General features: G+C 45.7%; 1 pseudogene; it reads left to right on the forward strand.

Annotated features, from left to right (window-relative positions):
- The first annotated feature begins 8,108 nt into the window (after positions 1-8,108).
- LOC125551179 lies at positions 8,109-15,629 on the forward strand (annotated as a pseudogene).
- The last annotated feature ends 2,073 nt before the right edge of the window (positions 15,630-17,702 follow it).

The raw sequence follows: 17,702 nt of genomic DNA on the forward strand, positions 1-17,702 counted from the left end.
GCGCACCTCACCTCGCCGCCTCTACGTGGCCATAGCCCGTCGCGGTTCGCCCGCGCGCGAACCACGTCGCCCCACCGCGCGTGCCCCGCGGCCTCTGCCGGCCGCCGCCCCTGCTCCTCGCGTCCTCGCCCCCGGTTCCCCTGCTGCCGATGCCGCCAGGAGCCGCTCACCCGACGCGCTCCCCGCACCCACGCTCACGATGAGCGTGCACCCCGGCGCACCTGAACGCACCCACGACCGCGCCCATCGGTGATGCTCTGCCTGCTGCTGCTCCCCGCCGTGTGCGCGCGCACACGCGCCGCCCGCTGCCGCTTCCGACCCACGGCGGCCTTGCCGCGGCCCGCCGACGCCCAGCGCAGATCCCTCCCTATCGACCTGGGCGGGTGCTCAGCGCCCGCTCGCTCGTGCGCCCGCTCACCCGCAACGGCCCCCTGGCCCTATGACATGTGGGGCCTCAGCCCTAGAACGTTTTTTTAAAAATATATATATAATTAAACATTAATTAATTAATCAGTTAACTAAATAATCAAACTTAATTAATTCTGCTTAAACCAGCTAATTAGATAATTAACCTAATTAACTCTGTCTAATTAAACAGCTAACTAAACAGTCTATGACCAGTGGGACCCACACGTCAGTTGACCAGTCAACACCCCTGTTGACTGCTGACGTCATGCTGGCGTCATGCTGACGTCAGCATGCACTATTCTGGATAATGTTGGATTTAAATAAACAATTAAAATCTGAAAGTAATTAAAAACTTTAGAAAATCATATAAAATAATCCGTGACTCGGATGAAAATACTTTGTACATGAAAGTTGCTCAGAACGACGAGACGAATCCGAATACGCAGCCCGTTCGTCCGCCACACATCCCTAGCATAGCAAACACGCAACTTTCCCCCTCCGTTTCATCTGCCCGAAAACGCGAAACACCGGGATACTTTCCCGGATGTTTCCCCCCTTCACCAGTAGCACCTAGTACCACGTTAGGTCACCCCTAGCACCGCGTATTGCCTTATTATGCTTTATGATGCTTTGATTGCTCTGTTATTTATTGTGTTCCCCCTCCGCTACTTCTTTCCGATAGATCCCGAGACTGCTGCCGATACCCCTGTGTACGGCTACGGAGTTGACGACCCCTCTCTCTTGCCAGAGCAACCAGGCAAGCCCCCCCTTTTGATCACCAGATATCGCCTACTCTTCTCTATACTGCTTGCATTAGAGTAGTGTAGTATGTTACTGCCTTCCGTTATTCCTATCCTGATGCATAGCCTATCCTTGCTACTACTGTTGATACCATTACCTGCTATCCTACTGCTTAGTATAGGATGCTAGTGTTCCATCAGTGGCCTTACACTCTTGTCCGTCTGCCATGCTATACTACTGGGCCGTGATCACTTCGGGAGGTGATCACGGGCATATACAATATACTTTACACAGTTACCTTACCTGTGATACTGTTCGGAGATGGGGGCTGAAGGGGCAGGTGGCTCCATCCAGGTAGTGGTGGGCCTGGGTTCCCGACGGCCCCCGGCTGTTACTTTGTGGCGGAGCGACAGGGCAGGTTGAGACCACCTAGGGGAGAGGTGGGCCTGGCCCTGGTCGACGTTCGCGGATACTTAACACGCTTAACGAGATCTGGGTATTTGATCTGAGTCTGGCCATTTGGTCTATACGCACTAACCATCTACACGGGAGTAGTTATGGGTATCCCAGCGTCGTGGTATCAGCCGAAGCCTTCGTGACGTCAGCGACTGAGTGGCGCGCGCCGGATTGGACCGTAAGCCTGCTCTTGTATTAAGGGGGCTAGTTCTGCTTCCGGCCGCGTTCGCAACGTGCAGGTGTGCAAAGGGCGATGGGCCCAGACCCCTGCGCCATAGGATTTAGACCGGCGTGCTGACCTCTCTGTTGTGCCTAGGTAGGGCTGCGACGTGTTGATCTTCCGAGGCCGGGCATGACCCAGGAAAGTGTGTCCGGCCAAATGGGATCGAGCGTGTTGGGTTATGTGGTGCACCCCTGCAGGGAAGTTTATCTATTCGAATAGCCGTGATCTTCGGTAACAGGACGACTTGGAGTTGTACCTTGACCTTATGACAACTAGAACCGGATACTTAATAAAACACACCTTTCCAAGTGCCAGATACAACCGGTGGTCGCTCTCTCACAGGGCGACAAGGGGAGGATCATCGGTTAGGATTATGCTACGCGATGCTTCTTGGAGGACCTCAGTCTACTTTCTTCTACATGCTGCAAGACGGAGGCTACCCGAAGCATAGTCTTCGATAGGACTAGCTATCTCCCTCTTATTCCAGCTTTCTGCAGTTCAGTCCACATATAATAGCCTTATTCCAATTGATGCCAATGCATACATATGTAGTGTAGCTCCTTGCTTGCGAGTACTTTGGATGAGTACTCACGGTTGCTTTCTCCTTCTTTTCCCTCTATCCCTTCTATCTGGTTGTCGCAACCAGATGTTGGAGCCCAGGAGCCAGACGCCACCGTCGATGACGACTACTACTACTCGGGAGGTGCCTACTATTACGTGCTGCCCGCTGACGACGACCAGGAGTAGTTAGGAGGATCCCAGGCAGGAGGCCTGCGCCTCTTTCGATCTGTATCCCAGTTTGTGCTAGCCTTCTTAAGGCAAACTTGTTTAACTTATGTCTGTGCTCAGATATTGTTGCTTCCGCTGACTCGTCTATGATCGAGCTCTTGTATTCGAGCCCTCGAGGCCCCTGGCTTGTAATATGATACTTGTATGACTTATTTTATTTGTAGAGTTGTGTTGTGATATCTTCCCGTGAGTCCCTGATCTTGATCATACACGTTTGCATGTATGATTAGTGTACGATTGAATCGGGGGCGTCACATACATGCCGGAGGGATGGGCGCGGACGCCGCGGTAGCTAGAGTTGTTCCGGGCGTGCGGTGGCATGCCGGCGGCGGGGGAGAAGGCGCGGCCGCATGGGGAGAAGGGCGTGGTGGCGCCGACGTGGAGCTGGAGGCGAGGAAGAAGGGCGCGGCGGGAAAGAAGGAGACGATGGAGTGGCAGTTGGCGGGCTCGCGCGCGTGGGTTTTTACAGCATGCATAATTCTTTCTCCCGCGCCGTATTTTTCCGCGCCTGCTGGAGCGCGCCAAACGGACCAGCACGCGCTAAAATCCGCTTTTTCCCCGATCTCGCGGGCCTGTTGTGTTGGAGATGCCCTTAGCTTGATTGGTTTGTCCCGGGGTCCTTGGTGCAAAAGATTCTGGCGGTCATTTTGATTATTGTTTCCAGTTTCCAAACAAAGCTTGGTCATTGTTGTTATACTACTACGCTGCGCGTTCGCTCGCTCTCTCTCTCTCTTCCCACCACCACCGCTTAGGCATCATCAGTAGCTCTCTCTGTGAAAGAATATGCGGTCTCTCTCTCTCTCTCCGTTGAGGTACGGGTAACGGGGTATGCAAGCAAGCTGCAAGTGGGGCGTCTGGTCATGTCAAGAGGAGCCAGAGGTGAGAAGCCCGTTGGCTTGGCCGTTGCAGATGGCAAAAGCCTCTGCCCGTCTAGGGAGTCTTGTCGAGAGGTAGCCGGTGGCTTGGCAGGCGAGCATGCCCTCTCTAATCCGGCTGTGGGAAAGGAGATGGGTGCTTGCAGGTTCCAGCTTTGTTTGTTCCACCCTCCGGCCGGGGCCTCGCCTCGGCTCGACCCCAACGGTTTACGGCCCCGACCAGTTCCAGGCGCATTGATGCATGAAATTTGAATCGATCACTGCATGCACGTATTGATACAAGGGAGACCAGACGAAAGTCAACTTGGCGAATTGAATTCAAACTGTTTCGTGAGTCACGAGTGTAGTCTTTTGCCAAACCGAGGGTACGCGCACGTACTAGTAGAGTACACTCTGCGCCTTATGACAACTCCACCGCACAACTCCAAACGGACGTCTGGTTTGGCCGGATTTCGTCCATTTGGGGCGGCAATGGGTTCGCCCATGTTTGCTTGGCGCCGTTGGGTTGTCGATGCGTCCAACACGCGGCCGCACCTCAAATCATGTCCGGGTAGACATGATTAAAGAAAACAGAAAACTAAATGAAATGCCGAAAAAATTAAATAAACGCAAACATAAAAACATAAGACATAAATTAACCATCACGGCCACAAAACGGCTCAGTTCCAAGGTTCACATAGACATAATTAACATAAAAAAAACCGCCGCAAAGTGGCTGAAGCATTGTGCATGTGATATTTTTTATAGAAACACCCTCAAGTTTTTTTAAACTTCGTACAAAAGCCCTCCAACACAGGTAATGTTAAATAGTATCCCGCTGGGTCCTGCCCGTCAGTGTGCGTTGTGAATAATTTGGACTAGAAAATAGGTTTGAGGGAGTTCGAACCATCGACTAGCTGTAATAGCGCTAGAGTACTAACCACACCACCGTTGTTGTTTACACGGACTACCAATGTGTAGATCCTTTAGGCTAAATAAAGGTACACATTTAGAATTATATTTTCTTTTCTCAACATTTTTAAATTTGAATTATTAAAATTTGAACATATTTTCCGCTGATTTGTCTGAAAGGAAATTACGGACATTCATTCTGCACTATAATTTGCTTTTTAGATTTTGTAACTTAAAATTATTAGAATTCAAGCAAATTTTTAGTTGACTTGTTTGGAAAATTTACGTACATTCATTCTGGCCTATATTTTTCAATCTAGTTTTCCAATTTAAAATTATTCGAATTCAAACAAAATTCTGTTGATTTGTTCGAAAAAAAATTATGTACATGCATTATGGACTATATTATCTTTTGTTTGGGTTATTCAAATTCTTAAAAAGGTTGATTTGTCAAAAAAAATGCACATTCATTCTGACCTATATTTTCTTTAATCAAGATTTTTAAATTTAAAGTTATTCAAATTCAAACAGAAATTTCTTTTGATTTGTCCAAAGGAAATTATTTGCATTCATTCTAAAGTACAATTTATTTTATCTAGGTTTTTTCCTTTAAAAGTATTCGATTTCAAACAAAAAATTAGTTCATTTGCCCGCAAACATACATTCATTCTGCACTATATTTTGTTTTATCTAGATTTTCTAATATATTTTTTTGAATTCTAAGCGCATCTCTAGCAAATCCCTCATATCGCGCCGACCCATAAAATAATCGTCAGTTTACGGTTTTGCGCCAAAAAGTTGTCTGAACAGACACTGTAAACACACTATAAGGGTCCGCATATAAGGGGTCTGCTATAGATACTCTAACGGAAATTGGTTGATTTGTCCGTAAAAAATACATGCATTCATTCCGAAAAATACTCAAATTCAAAAAATTTATCTAGAATATAAGTTGTTTTCTTACATAGAAAAAACAATAGCAAAATACATAAGATAAATTGTGTTTTCTTTTTATGCGTCATTGTGGCCGGATGGTTCGAACCGGGGCTTCCACCTTTTCACGAACCCTTTTCTTTGATTTCTATTTTAATTAGAACAGTCCTTGTATATAAAGCTAATTGTGCACGTTAGACGTCAAATATCAGTTAGCCGATTGGCGGGCAATATGCATGCGAATTGCAGGTGTGGTCGAATCCCATCCATAGTGATCCATCTTTTTTTTCCGTTTTATTTCAGATTTCTCTGTGTAAAAAAATGAAATACAAGGGTACTTTTTGAAAAAAAAAACGCATGCGCATTACCCACCTCCTCGGCCACTGACAGCGGGCCCATGTAATGTTGGCAGGCCGCGCATGCATGTAATACGCCCAGCTACGGTAGAAAGCACCGTATTTGCACGCCCACGCAAGTTTGATGACTAGAAACATGTATTTTATAAGTTTATGCACCAAACTGACCGTCACGTGCAAGTTCTATGACTGCCCGTGTATTTACCTCAAAAAGAAAAGACCACCCTCTCGGTGTGGTACAAAAGAAATGCGCCCCCTGCACTGTTTCAATCTATTATTACTACTACTTGATTAGCAAAATAAATAAATCAAATAATACTACTACTAACAACTTACATACTGCTTCCACTAAAAAGGAAAAAAATGATACTACTATATGGAACTACATATATGAGTTTTTTAGAGCGGAGGTAGATGCCCCGACTTAAACTGAAGCCCTCACAGACAAGTCCATCAAGTACTAAAGATAAACGAAAGCAGAACATAACGAAACAAAGAGCGATGCAAGGTCCATCAGGACCAGTTGACACGACACAGTGTGCAAAGCCATCCTCCTAGATGTGGGCGGCAAGGCGGGTGGTTCCGCAACCGGTGGTGTCCCTCCTTCCTGCGTGCCGTAGCTCATAGCACCTTGTGCAAAGGCTGCCTGCGAGTTGCTCCACCCTTGCTCGCCAGAAGCTTTCATAGCTGCAAAAGGATCACCAATTTGTACATCACATTAGCCGGATGTCGGAAAAAGATATATCCTCGATAAGTGCTTTGTTACGGGTTCTCCAAAGAGACCACGCAAGGGCCACAAACCCCACCCAAGCAAGCTTACGATCCTGGCCACTCGAGGCTTTGATCAAACGGAACTCATCCAAGAAAGATCTCGGATTCCACGTACAACCTGTAGTCGCCCGAAGCACACTCCACGCGAATCTAGCGACGACGCATCGCAAAATGGTATGATCGCATGTCTCATCCTCGCCACACCATACGCACTTGCCATCACCCGGCACGTTGCGTTTTCTCACTTGATCCCCAATTGAGATCCTATTCCTTGCCACTTGCTAAAGAAATATTTTTTTTTAGTTTTTGATGGAATTCTAGCCTTCCATAGCCCACTTAAGTCGCAAGGAGGCGCCGAACGGAAGATCTCTCGGTACAAAGACCCGGTCCAAAAATCCCCGGGTGGCTCAAGCATCCAAGTGACCTCATCTCTGCCAAGGGAGAGGCTAACACCCGCCAGTTGTTGTCGCATCTGGTCCCACTCAAGGGCTTCCCCGGTTTCATGAGGCCCGCGGAATCTGGGTAACCACCGATTACCGAACCATGCCTCGACCACCTTGGCTTCTGGTTTCTCCGCTGTGGTGAACAGAGATGACAAACTATATATGAGTATATCGATCTTATATTATATATTGTTATAAAGTATATTAGGGTCACACCGTCTGATGGGTGGACAATTTTCTTTCTTATAAGTGGGATTTTTTTTCTTTTCTTTACGGGATCATTCGCATATTTAATTGATAAAGATCCAAAATATGATGTTTAAGTTAATATAATAGTTAATTCATCATGCGTATTTATACGATGTTCTTAGGTCCAAAATCATAAGCTAGATACTACTAATTTGGTCCAAAATCACCATACTATATAGCAGTTCTTAGGTCGATTGGGTCAACATGATGACATTGCTATAGTCGTTCTAAACCATAACCATAAGCAAAGCACTAGTAGTAGTAGTAGTAGGATTTGTGCATGAGTAGGGAGGGTCATGAGCTACCAAGCCGTGCTATTTATTGCTAGTGCAACCAAGCAAGCTAGTCTAAACTCCAAACTCTCCTCTCTCTCTCCTGGGTCCTGGCACTGGCAGCAATGGTAGACGCTGGAAAACTGCACTTTATTTGCAAACTGGCCATAGAGCGAGCGAGGCTGCTCTGCTTACGTACGTATTTTGGGCACCACTCCTACCGCCGGGGCGGCCTCTCCGGTGAGCTACCGGTCCTATCATCCCACAAGGCTACTAGCTAGTACTAGTGCTAACCCTAGCTCGGGACGTACGTATGGGCACGCTGCTGCTGTTGCTGTATGGGCACAAGTCCAAATCACCTGTCATAGACTCCCAGGAATATCTTCAACATTACATTACATTCAAGAAAAGATATAAAGGACTCCTAGTAATCTCTGGATTGGAGTACAAGGCCATGGGCATTGACGGCTTGACGCATCGTCCTACGAGTCCAAATGACAAGTACGCTTCTACCCCTACGCGCGATGCACCCTGTTGAACGTATGCACCCGGCCCACTGCGCACCGCCGCGAAACGTGCCATTGCATCGAGCGCTCCGCTGCGCACCGGCGCATGGACCGGGCGTAGCTCCGTTGCACGACCCCTGTGCCCCTGATTTGCCGCTGCCGGCGCATGTGAAGTTTCCAGCCGCAGCGTCTCCCTCCCCTCTCTCTCTCACTCACTCCCTCCCTCCCCTTCGTTTCGCATTCACAGGAAGCTGCGTCCGCGTGCCGCCGGCCGTACCCGCCCCCTCCGGCGTCGCCGCGCCGAATCCACTCGTCCGGCTTCGGCGGCGCCATGGGGCCCAAGCCCAAGGCCCGTCGGCTCGCCAGAAATCGCTGGCCACACCGAGGTAACTTTCCCCCAACCTTTCCTTTTTGGATGCGATGCGGCGCCATTAGTGACCGATCCAGACCAAGCTCACCGTGTATCCTCTATGTTCCTAGTGACCCAATGCAGGAGTTTAAGTGCATTCAGCACTACGATCGTGAGCATATGTCTAAGTTGAATGAAAAGTGGCTGCGGACCAAACATTGCGATGTTTGTTTGACGTGTGAGCTTAAGGCTTTGACTGCCCACCGCTCGGGTGGTGAGGAGAAGACGGAGAGGAAGAATAACAGGTCAGCAAGACGCACTGCTGCCAAGGAGCCTGCAAAACCAAACAGCAGCGCTTCGTGGGTTTGCTTGGAGTGCGGTAGCTTTTTTTGTGGTGGTGCAGGATTCGAGGCAGAGGGCCATGTTAGAGCACATCACAAGGAGCAACCTGAGCATCGGTGGTTTGCCAACACCTATGATAAAGATATACTGTACTGTTGTGAGTGTAACCAGAAGGTTCCACTCAAGGTTTTTAAGTATCGTCCATCACAATCAGCAGAAGCTTCAACTGAGTTAGAGGCAAACACCAACCCACTTGATCCGAAGGATGATGAAGGTTTGGACAAGAAGGAGGTGGTGACACCGCAGATGAAACCGGTGGAGGCGGAGGGCAAGGGATCCAGCAGTTCGTCATCTCCTCGCTCGGAGGATGATGATGGTTTGGGCAAGAAGGAGGTGGTGACACCGCAGATGAAACCGGTGAAGACGGAGGACAAGGGATCCAGCAGTCCATCATCTCCTCACTCTGAGGACATAACCAAGGAGCCTGTTTCCATATGCCAGTCAGAGGCGATAGCCAAGGAGGACGTTGCCAAATATAATGTCATCAGGGGGCTGCGGAATCCCGGCAACACCTGTTTTTTCAATGCCATGCTGCAGTGCTTATTGGCCCTTGACCCACTGCGCAGCGTAATGATGGGACAAAACGTTTGCAAAGGGCCAATTGCTGCGCTTTTCAAAGAGCTCTTTGTCAACACAAGTCCTTCAAGCAATGCAAAAGGCCGCCTTGACCCAACAAAACTGCTTGCATCTGTCTGCTCAAAGTGGCCCCAATTCAGTACCGGCGGAATGGAGGATGCCGGAACTCATCCAATGTTTTCTTCATGGTTTGGATGAAGAGGAAGATGAAGCACGTCAACCTTCAATGGATGCTTCAAAGAAGGTCACAATTGTCAATTCCATCTTTGCAGGCGAGGAGTGTAGTGCTCTAACCAGCACAGAATGTGTACACAGTTCCAAGGAGAAACATGAAGAGACCCTTATATTCCGACTGGCAATTCCAGATAGGAAGCTCCCTGCTGTAGCTTCGAGGAGCAATAAAGCTGATGCTGAGGCACATGATGGCGATGATCTTGTATCAGTTGAGGATTGCTTCTCCTTATACACCAAGGAAGAGTTGATATCTGATTGGCTCTGTGAGTCTTGTACTGATGCAGCTAACACAAAACTTGTTGTGGAGTCAGGTGGTGACGATAACCAAAATGACCAGAAACAGAAACAGGAAACAACAAAAATTTTCAGAGCTGCAAGGAAAAGAATGATTATAACCAAAGCTCCAGATGTAATGGTGATTAGTTTGATCAGGCAAAAAAAGGCTCCTAATCCTGCTGGATATGATAAATTGGAAGGACATGTGTGTTTCAAGGAGATTCTTAATATGCAGCCATACATAAGGATCTCATTTCATTCATGGGTCCTACATAAGGATGTTTCTTTGACTGACTGAATATGAAATCATTTTTAATAGTCTTGTTCGAATGGATAAGAAATACCTGAATCTGAAAACTTGTTTGATCGACTATTATAGGAAAAAACATTCCTTGACTGACTGAATATAGATCCATGCATCAACCAGAGTAGTAGCGCAGTGTTAGTAACTACTCCAGCTATCTTCAAGCATGAAGCAGTAACTAATTAATAAATACAACTCAAATTTAGAAATAATTGATCAATAAAAAAACCAACCGTCCGTCCAAATTAAACAAAACAGAAACTAGTATAACTGAAGTTAGCTCAGCTTAATTAGGTCCATGAATGAAAAAGCTGGAGCAGCTAGATTAGCTAGGACCCATGATATGAAAATGAACTATAATTGCTGACTTAGTATTCTTTTGTCCCTCGTTAGCGACAAACAAAGGCATGCATACTTACTGTTCCTAGCTTTGAAAATGAACCTTTTATTAACTAACTCTACACTCTCAGCTCCCTTCCTAACCAAAGAAGATCTCCAACCACTACCTAGCTATTAATCATCCTTATGTAGTTTCAGACAATTATTCAGACTGAACTGGGTCTGAACATTTTTGAATTTGGCATCTCAGTATTTGTGATTTATGAGCGAGCGACAGTACTGTACAGCTCTACGACTGCCCTGGTCATCACTATTTCCTGTAATTTTCAGGTTTGACGAGAATGACAATAACACCTACCGTCTAGTTGGTGTTGCTCAACACATTGGAGATCGGAAAGGAGGTCATTATATTGTGTATGTAAGAGCTAGCAAGATGAATGGTCAGGAACATCAAAGCAATGACAAGTCTTGGTTTTATGCAAGCGATGAGATGATCAGAGAAGCCAGCTTGCAGGACGTTCTTGATTGCGAGGCCTACATTCTTTTTTATGAAAGGGTGGGGAACTAAGACTTTATAAGTTATTCTGTGTTTGTTGGCATGTTTATTTAAATGTCAATGTTCTGTTTGCAGTGTTCAAATCATGATGCCCAATCTTCTGCCAATGTCACGAGTGAGGAATCTGGACTTGCCAACCTTCTGCCAATGTTGCCCAATCTTGTCGGTGATTTGATTCCTCCACCCATGGATGACTTGGTCCCATGGGATGAGCAGAGGAGCCCCAGCCGGGATAAAAGGAGAGAACAGGGAGCGGACAAGAAAAATGCCACATTGCTACCTATGTTTTGGGAGTTTCTTGATGAGTATGTTTATCTCGCTTTTCTATGTTTTTTTGTCTCATGCTGCTCAATGGGTTTCACCTCTAGCCTACCCCAACTTGTTTGGGACTAAAGTCTTTGTTGTTGTTGTTGTTATTGTTCTGCTCAACGGGTTCTAATCCAGACAACTTCGTTTTGATAGGTTTACTCTATCCGAAGAAACGATGTCATATTACCGTTTTCAATTGTGGGGCATGCTTGTGAGAGGTTCTGGATCAAGGGAACTGCACATCCTCTACTCGCATCTCTTGAGTCGGTCAAAGGACCTTGCAATGGGAGTCTGCAATGGCGGCGAAAGGTATAATTTTGACAAATTTATCTCTTCAATCTTGGAAAAATTGGTTATGTAGCACCCAAATAGGTCACCTTTAGAAAGCTAGCACCAAAATGTCTTGGTACACTTAAATAACACTACAAAGGTTACACATTTTAGTTGTTTAGCACGGTGTCATATTCTCCATCCAAGGCAGTTATTTAGGACCAATGTATCCTTGTTTCAATCATACAGCTAGTACAGAGGCACCACTCTTTCAAGCTTTGGATGTTTCTTGGCTAACTGTGATCCACATTGAGTAATTGTTCTTGTATCCTATCCTGTAGTTTTTTTGCACCAACAGTTGGATCTTTCCTGAAGATATCCTCCCCCCTTCGAAGCTTCCTTTCCTGTTACTTTACCAGTACTAGCACAAGTATGCTCCAATTCTGAAATCACAATTACCTTTTTTTCAAAAGGGGACAAATCACAATCACCTGCATGAAAACCAAGCTATAAGATTGTGTGCTGATATGTGCTGAAAATTTTCCCAATTTTCCCTTTAAATTAGTAGCCATCACTTTCCCTTCAAATTAGTAGCCACCTTATTTTCCTTATGATTCCTTGATTTTAATATCATAGTACTAATTACTAAATACTGTAAACAGGCTGAGGGTGAAGTTAACAGAAATTGCCCGGAAGTATATGCTGGAACTTGTAACAAGTTTGAAAATAAAGCTGACAGAATGCAACAGGAATTTAATCCAGCAGCTCGAGTTAAAATTTCTTGAAATGCCCAAAAAGTAATGTTCTCAATCCCTTCCCTTTTATATCATTATTTATTTATGCAACTCAGTTCTATTTTAGTGCTTAATTGGAGACTGCTGTATATATTTTTTCAGGCATGAAAAGCTAGAGGATTGTTTTGGCGCTGCTTTGCTTAGAGAAATGAGTGTACATGGTCATGTTGAGAAGCAAATCATGACACCTTTGCCTGATAAATGCGCCTTGGTTCAGGCACTTGTCGAACATGTGATTAGCAAACATAAAGCTGGGTACTCGTGGGAAGGTGATTTTGGCTTAAATGATATGGATGCCTACGATGGCAAGGTGGTCATCACAAAAAGTCCGAAGTTATTTGATATACAGCCTGAAATATCGCCCGAGATGGTCACTGCGATGGAGAAGGATTTTAAAAGTATTGCAACAAAAGTGGTGCAAAAATTCATGCAGTCTCAGATTTACGTTCCTTATTTGTCACCTTTTCATGCTTTCTTGAGTGGCATGGGACTATATGCTACCTGGTGGTCGGACCGACTCAAGACAAAGGATTTGCGAGAACTGATACTCCATTATCCCTTTTTCAAGCCTTCAAGGGCTCGTTTGAATTTGCTGGTAGGCATCTTTGATGCATGGAGATCGTTCGATCAGAATGATACAAGTCCTTTATTTAAGAAGATCTTGAAGGAAGTCGAAGGATCTTTATGGTTAGGGAAGATGACTGCGGTTGTTAATCAAATCATTATTGATGTTTTCGAGTACAAAGGCGCTGCATATTATGAAGACGAGCTACAGTACATGATTGAATTATTGAGGCATCTTGCAGTACATGGCACTGAGAAATCCTTTGACTGCCATGTTGATGGCCCCCGCAAGCAACTGGTACAAAATCTCGATGAACTGGAGGTCGGAGGTGCTTATTATCTCGAAGAGTTTGTGATGCTTGCCTTAACTTCTTTGTTAAAGAAATCGGGAATGAAAGACATGTATGTCGTTGCAGCCCACTACTCAATTTTATTTTATTTTCTGTTTAGTTTTATTAACTGCTAGGTATTATATGATCTACAGGTTGGAGTCTGTTTGGGAGTGCTACAAGAATTGCAATTACTCCTATCAGAAGTAAATTAGCAATGATTCGTGGAGGGGAAAGATGTGGCCGAGCTCCTTATGTAGGTACATCCACTTTGAACGTCTACTAATATCCCATTCACATTTTCTCCCATCAGATGCAATGTTTTTAAATAAGATAATGTTTTAATTATTGAGTATACCTTTTCCTCTTCACTTTGATTTGTTTCTTTTTTTTTCTCTTGATGCATTGCACCGTTGAAGTGCTTCTCCACACAACAAAAAAAAATGCAGACAAAAGGAGAGAATCCCATAAAAAATAGTTATGAGAGAAAAAACAGTGTGTGAGAAATTTTTATTTGTGCTGAACTGTAGCCATCACAGCACTGCATAGTGTCAGAATCAACATTCGGCGCCAAGCCTCATTACGACTGTACAACACTGTAGTAAACTTTCTTAGACTAGCATCAATTTGGACGCTCCTGGTCCAGAAAGAACAACTAGGATAGTGAGTGCACCTTCATGGAGTTGGGAGTTAGGGAAACCGAGAATGAAGTGTCATGTGTGGGATCATCATAGACTCATAGAAACCGAGAACAGCTAGGTGGCTTGTTGCTTGGTGTTCCTGTAATTGAGATTTGAAGCAATCTTGTGTGGTAACAGGGACTTGCACTAACGTTCATAAATGATTTTATTTGAGATTTTTTACGGTACCCTGGTACTCCAATCACCCATATCGGAGTACCAAGCAAATGAAGCTGTCCATGATAAAGGGCAACTAGTCATTTTACCAATACTACTTTGGACTTTCCCATCATCCCGTAGGGGTCGATAGCTGCCCATTGTTCGGTAAAATAAAAAAGAAACTCCCGATCGTTCAGCGGAGCTTTTTCTATCGAGTGGTGGTGGCGCTGCCAGCCCAATCCTTTCCTCAGTTCGCAGTCCCGGTGAGGAAACAAAACACATAGAGCCATAGAGGAAACCAGGGGCAGCAGGTTAGCTGCCATTTTTGTGCGAACTGATCACTTGATCTGAGGATTTCTGAAGTTGTTGTTTTGATCACACATATACAGATATACAGATGAATTAGAATAATCTGTAGAACGAGTATGGCCGTGGTTAAATGGACAATGGCGACCTTAAGGTAGAAAACTATCATGCTCAAGTAGAATTATTTTTTATTTCCAATATTCACTGATACCTCTTACTTGAAGTTGTACTGATGTTATTGCGGAGGGCTTAGATGGTATTTGGTATGCCTGTTTCCATTTATCCTCTTAGTTCTGTTGTTGCGTCCTACAATCTCTAGGAATGTAATTTGCTTAGTTTCCTTCATTCAGTTTTACTAGTTTAGTTTCCCGGGAAAGAAAGAGCTTGTCAATTTTGTTGCATAATCAAGAACAAAGGAATTTCTTCTCAAGTCTGGTATTTGTACTGTACAGCTTAATTGTTCCACCAAATGATAGCAAAGCCTTCTTTATGTTCACTGCAAGAAGTAGGCACATCACCATATTATTCAAATGGTGTCTTATCAGAGTTATAACAGTTTTGTGATCTTAAAATCATCTCTATCAGAGTTATAACAGTTTTGTGATCTTAAAATCATCTCTTCTTTGTTCCCTTATTCTTATGCAAAATGTATTTGCTCTTTTTTATTCAAAGGCTTTTACTGAAGCTTGTTGATATTTTAGTCAGCCATGGTATTAATTGTCTGCGATATGCTTTATGGATCGTTATATCATTCTTCGCAGTTAGGTGATGGACATGTCTCCCCGTCTATTTTGTGAGCAATTCAATGGTGCTACATATCCCTTGCAAATGGCCTCTACATGGAAGAGAGCTGTCAGTGGCTTGCCGACTGCACGAAGACGACGAACCACACCTGATTACAATGGCCTCTACATGGATTAGCTAGTGAAGCTAGATATGAACCTGGATTCTGTTTTGCTCTGTTTGGGTCATCAGGGTAGTCAGTGTAATGTTGCTCTTTCATTTGTACGAGTAGGTAACTGCTGTTGTATCTGGGAACCTGATGTACACTGACTTTGCAATGGAGCCATGGAGTTGCAGACTTACTATTTGTCAAAAAGGTTAATTACTGGATTCTGATTTGCAAGTTTATGTTAGTACTGAATTTTGATTTGTAGAGTTAAGTGCCCTTAGCCCTCAGGCACTGCCGGGTGCCTTCCCCTTGCAACCGCGGCAATTTCCCATGTTGAGGTCTTGAAGATAAATATAACATGACAGAACTTTGATGTACATTTTGGTTTGTCTTCCATAGTGGAGCCATGCACAGTTTTTTCTAAAATGTTCATTACTAAATATTGATTTGCAAGGTTGTGATGGTACTAAATTTTGATTTGCAAGGTTATGGTATTACTGATTTTTTATTTGCAAAGTTAAAATCATTTCCAGGTACTTGAAACATGCTGCAACCAAAGCATAACAAGTTTGCATGATTAAAGAGACATGACAGTTTAGTAGATTGAAAGTGCAGTGCACTCAACAACATGAAATAGAATGAAAATACGATAGCACTAGATTCTCAAATCGTTCTCCAGAGCTAACATCATCTGATCACACTTGTAATTGCTAGTGGGTACAAACTCTCACTGATCAACAAAATAAGTAAGAACGGCGCATGTCTTCGGACTGAACAAATATCATCATCGCACAACAATAATTTTTATGAATTACACACACACACACACAGAACAACAACAGGCTCGGTTTGGTGAAGAAGAACAGCAGGGGAGGAAGACAGAAGGAGCAGCAGGGGCGCTCAGGAAGAAGAAGAGGGAAGCAGCAGGGGGTGGTGAGAGAAGAGAAGCATCAGAGAGCAGATCAGCCGCCCTGGCCTCTTGCATGGGTGGAGCGCGCCGCCTCTCTCCCGTTCGGTGTTCAGCCGCGCGTGGGATCAGACGGCCGTCCGGTGGGTCGCACGCTTCGACCCCCTTCCTCTCCTCCGGTTCGCGGGTTCAGCCACGCGTGGGATCAGACAGCGGTCTGGTGGGTCGCGCGCTTGGACCCCCTCCTCTGGTTCATGGGTTCAGCCGCGCATGGGATCAGACGCCCACCGCTTGCCGTCTGATGGGTCGCGATAATACTACACACGCGCAAAAGTCACGGGCTCTCACGGACCCTGCTACGTGGCCTTCACTAATTGTCCCTCCCTGATTTTAAGTGGCGGGTCCGCCTCACTTTATCAAATCTAAGCCAATCAGATCCTAACCATCTCATAAAAGCATGTAAAACCCCCGTGTGTAGCATCTCTCGGTGGGTCGCGCCTCTCGATTCTTCGATTGGTCACCAGATGCTAGCGCTCTTGGAAAATATCCTGTGATACGAGTCATTCACGAGGACAAGGAGAGAATCCTGGCAAACCTCCAGTGCCCGCTAATCAACTTTTCGTGCCGATATCTCGGGCTCCAGCTCGCGATCAAGCAGCTCACCAAGGCTGATTGGCAACCCTTGCTCGATCTCGTGAGAAAATTCCTCCCTGCATGGCAGCGTGGCCTAATGCAGCGTTCTGGGCGCCTGATTCTTGTGAACTCTGTCATTGCGGCGAGGCCGATCCACCACCTGCTCATCCTCGAAGCCCCGGCTTGGGTGCTGGAAGACATTAATAGTTGGATGCGGGTCTTCTTTTGGGCTGGCAAAGATAAAGTCAATGGTGGCCAATGCTTGGTGGCATGGAACTCTATCTGCCGTCCCTTGAAGTTTGGTGGGTTGGGAGTCAAGGATTTGCATCGGCAAGGGCTGGCCCTTAGGGTTCGGTGGGAGTGGCTCCGACGCACAGATCCGAACATGCCATGGCAAGGGCTCTCTCTCCTTGTGGATGATGATGCTAGAGCAATTTTCGACAGCCTGGTGCATATCTCTGTTGGGAGAGGAGATAAAGTACTTTTCTGGAGAGACCGATGGATCCATGGCTTTGCGGTCAAGGACATTGCACCCATGGCTCATGCCCTAATCGACACTCGGACGATCAATCAGAGAACTGTGCAGCAGGCCACTGTGGATGAGAGATGGGTTTTGGACATCCCGGACAGCAACTCCTTCCAAGTGCTTCTACAAGTCATGCATCTACGGCTGGCCATCTCCACGATGCAGCGAGACCTCGACACGGAGGACGTGTTTTCTTGGCCTTGCACTGCCTCACAAGCTTATTCGGCGCAGTCCACCTATGCCACTCTTTGCCACGACTTGGTCTCTTTCCCCCATGCCAAAGCCATTTGGAGGAGTTGGGCTCCACTCAAGTGCAAAATTTTCTCTTGGTTGGCCACGCAAAAGAGAATCTGGACTTCGAATCGTCGTACCAGGCATGGCCTT

The sequence above is a fragment of the Triticum urartu genome, chromosome 4 (assembly GCF_003073215.2).
Source record: "Triticum urartu cultivar G1812 chromosome 4, Tu2.1, whole genome shotgun sequence".
NCBI classification, from domain to species: domain Eukaryota; kingdom Viridiplantae; phylum Streptophyta; class Magnoliopsida; order Poales; family Poaceae; genus Triticum; species Triticum urartu.